Genomic DNA, 4,349 nt, shown 5'->3' with positions numbered 1-4,349 from the left:
TGGTGGTGGTGATGGTGGTGGTGTGTGTGTGTGCACATGTGTGTGTGTGTGTGTGCGTGGAGCGTAGGAGGTCATGGAAGACCACTCTGAAGGCATAGCACGTGAGCTGAGGCATAACAGCGAGGCAGCCAGGCCTGTGTTTCAAGCAGTCCAGGCCTGTTTCCCCTCCTCTCTGCCCTTACTCTTCCCCTCTCTGCTGGATCACCTTTTAGTGTTGTCGATCCTAAGGAAACACAAACGAACGTTGTCTCGACGCCTCTTTTCCCTCCAGCTACCACCTCGCTTCTCTGCTCACGTTCACGTCCAGCATCTTCTGAGAACAGTTCGCACAGACTGTCCTCGCGGTGGCCCCTCCCTTCTGTCCCTCGGTCCACTTGGCACATACAGAGTCATCGTTTAAAGTCTCGAATCAAATCGCATGTCTCTTCTCTGCTCAAAACTCTTCAGGGTCTTCCCATTGCACGTCGAATAAAACCATATCATCATATACATGCGGCTTGATGGGGACACAGGGTCATGGAGGGTCATAAACAAGCATACACGAATACGTGTCCATATTCACCCTGGCCTGATGTTCCCACGCTGACATAACCTCACAGTTAGGGGCCTGGGACCCACCACTGTCTGGCACACCCAACACCCAGTAGAGAGCCTGGCCCGTAACTGGTGTTCAGAAATATTTGTCGAATGATAGATTCGTGCAGGAGGTTTGTTCGATGTCAGACTGAGCTTTACTAAATGGGAAGGGATGGGGCACGTCAGCGTCAGCTTTGGACGGTGATGAGGAGAGCGTTGATTTTAAGTATAATGCGGGACCTGGAGCCAGACAGACTGATTTAAGGCTCAGCTTCCCGTTGGCTGGGAGACCCTGAGTAAGTTACTCAGCTTCTGAGTCTTAGCTTCTTGTTTATAAAACAGTGATGAGAAGATGATCTACTTCTTTCGATTGTCATAAGGATTGTAATTGTTACTACACACTAAATACCTAGAAAATGTCTGCCGCGTAGTGTTTGCCACTATTATTAATAATTATCATGTCTATTCTTCCTGGTGCAGGAAAATGGCAATGTTCCTGGCAGGTGGTTTTGTGACTTTCTTTATGGGAACGCTCTCCCCGGCGTCCTGAGCTACTTCTAACACAATTCCAAGCTCTTCATTGTAGAATTGGCCTTCTCATTAGCATAACTCTGTGTTAACAGTAACTTTATACTGATGGTGATTAAAGGGTGAGTCTGGGACCCAGTTCCCATGTGTGTGAAAGGGGGTCCCCCAAACTAAAAAGCAATTCTCAGCCACCAGCTGGCTGTCTAACAACTCAACTCCATTCTGACACTGTCTACCTGGAGACAGCATCGGATCACACAGGTGAGGGGCTCAGCCACACGCACGCACGTGTTTCAGATGCCAGTCGCTCGTTCAGCTTGTTACTTGTTTGTGCCTTTGACAGAGGGGCTGTACATCGTTGGTTCCTACAGCCTCCTCCGTGGGTTCGGTTAATTTGCCAGGGCAACTCACAGAACTCAGAGGAACATCTACTTACAAAAGTCACTGGTTTATTATGAAAGGATCTAACTCGGGAACAGCCCGATGGAAGATGCAAAGGGCAGGGTATGGGGAAAGGGTCATATGCCACTCTCCTCGAATCTCCACGAGTTCTCCCACCCAGAAGCCCGCTGAACCCTGGACCTTGGGTTTGTGCGGGGGTCTCATTACAGAGGTCCGATCGATTAAATCATTGGCCATTGGCGATCCATTCAACCTTTAGCTCTGCTCTCCTCCCTGAGGTCGGAGGGTGGGGCTGGAAGTTCCAACCCTGTAATCATGTGATCGGTTGCTTTGGCAACCCACCCCATCCTTAGGTGTGGTCCAAAAGTACATCGTTAACATAACAAAAGACACCTTTGTGGCTTTCCTCACTTAGAAAATTTCAGGGGTTTAAAGAGAGCTCAGAGCCAGAAAGAACAAAGACTAAATCTCTTCTTTGCCAGGGTCTGCCCTGGGTTTGAGGAAGAACTTGGTCCGTGCACACCGCTGTGTTCTGGCCCCATGTCGTGTGTTTCTGGCCCTGGGCCTCTGGGGCAGATGTCTCTCCCGTGACAGGCTGGCACAACCTCTTTTCGCTGCATTCAGAGTAACCTGTGAGTAATTCAAGTGCAAGAGTCAGAAGGACTTAAGAGATTAAAAAAAAAAAAAATTGAGTCCAAATTTCCTATAACCTTCCTGGCTAGTCATTTGGCCGCCCCTTGCATACTTTCAGTGACGGTGAGCTCACTACCGCACGTGCGGTCCATTCCATTGCTGGGCATTTTATTCCCGACATGAGCAGAAATCTGCCTTCCTTACCCTGAGCTCCCCGATCCAGGCTCTTCTCTCTGGGATCACATTCGAAAGGTCTGACGACAGCCATCCTGTGTCCTGTCTCAGTCACGGCTCACGTGACAAGGTGCCCAGAGGCCTGGCCCTTCTGCTCCGGGTATTCGGATGGCCTGTGTCTACGTTCAAACGCAGCGTCCGGACGCTGGAGGCTGCTGACCTGTGGGGCTGCCACGCGCGCCTGTCCCCCGTGGTGGCTCTTTTAGTCATCCCTGTTTCCACTCAGCAGTCACCTGCTCAGGTAGGCTTTTCCAGACCACCTGGCCACTGCCGCCCGCTGCGCCAGACACGCTGCATCGCCCGGTTTCACCTTGGGCACAGAGCATCGCCCGGTTTCACCTTGGGCACAGAGCATCGCCCGGTTTTACCTTGGGCACGCCCTCCCTGTGCGTCTGCTCTGTCGCGTTTGTCTGCCCACCGTTCGTGCCGGCTCCGGGGGGCGGGCACGCCGTGTGTCTGGTTCACCTTGCATCTCCCGTGTTTGGCACATGCAAGGCTCTCCGTAGGTGTTTTTAAGGGGAGACTGGAGTTGGGTGTTGTGACCGAAATAACCAGGCCCAACTCGAGCGCTCTAATCCAAGAGACAGTTTATTAGCCGGCGGCTGTCCTTGCCAAGGAGCAGCCCCGAGACGCAGGGGCACAAAGGTTTTAAGCCCTCGATTCCATCCCCCACATCCTTAATTTTTACACAAAAGACTATGTCTCCTCCATTCATTAACTGATAACTAAGAGGTGGGTAAGCAAGCAGGGGTACAGAAGCAGAATGCGTCATTGTTAAAATATTTTGTACCTATAGGCAGTGATCCGGCCAGTAAATCCCTCTAGTTAATAAATTTTTAGCAGATAACTAACTAGAAGTGAGACATGGCGGTTAGCACGTACCATGTCTTATCCTTAACCTATTGTTTCTAAAGGTGAGGTCACTACATTGGGGAGCCCAAATCTCAGTCCCAGCAGCCTGATTCCTGAGCCACCATGCGTGTTGCCCCCGCCCCCACGTTATTTACCTCTGTCCCGCACAGCCAGCCCTCCTCCCACTCCCTCAGATGCTGCGTCTCCAGCCCCAGTGGGTGCTCGGCTCTGGCTCAGGCTGGCTGGGCGTGGCCCGCCCAAGGCCCAGCGCATCTGTGGCCGGTAGATGGTGCTGTTGGGAAGAGGAAAGGGCCTCCCGGGGCTCTTGAGGGAGGCAGGATGGTTGAGGCTGGGTGGGGAGTGGGGAGATAGGGAGCTCGAGGCTGGACGCCTGCCAGCCCACCCGCCTCTTCTGCTGGCCACCTCCGGGCCACCTCCGGGTTCAAGGCGGGTCTCTGTTGGGGGGAAGGAAGGGCAGGAGCAGTGAGCCCAGACCTGCCACGTGGCTGAGGTGTCCTGGGGCAATGATGGCTGTGGGGACGGAGTGGGAGGACGTGGGGATGTCCCCCGCTGCACCCCCTCTCTGAGCCAGGACCTGCCCGCTCGTGCATATACAAGTCCAGCCTGGCCACCGGCCTGTTGATCTAGTGTTCCCCGCACCCAGCACACACACACGTGCACATGCACGCACATGCATGCACATGCACACACGTGCACACCCCAGCACACACACGCACATGCGCGCACACATGCACACATGCATGCACACATGCACATGCACACCCAGCACACATACACATGCACGCGTACGCACATGCACACACGCTCATGCACACACACGCACCTGCACACCCAGCACACATGCACATGGACACACACGTACACATGTGCGTGCACACACATGCACACACAAACACATGCACACACACAAACGTGCACACGCACACACAACGCATACCCAGCACACACACACACATGCACACACATGCAATCCACACCCAGCACACACACACGCACATGCACGCACACACGCACACGCACATACACGCATACGCGCACACACAATGCACACACAGAACGGGGCTATGGAAGGGGGCAGGCAATGGGCACTAAGCCTTCTGAGC

Source organism: Pteropus vampyrus, unplaced genomic scaffold (genome assembly GCF_000151845.1).
Source record: "Pteropus vampyrus isolate Shadow unplaced genomic scaffold, Pvam_2.0 Scaffold426, whole genome shotgun sequence".
NCBI lineage: Eukaryota > Metazoa > Chordata > Mammalia > Chiroptera > Pteropodidae > Pteropus > Pteropus vampyrus.
This window is presented reverse-complemented; position numbering follows the sequence as displayed.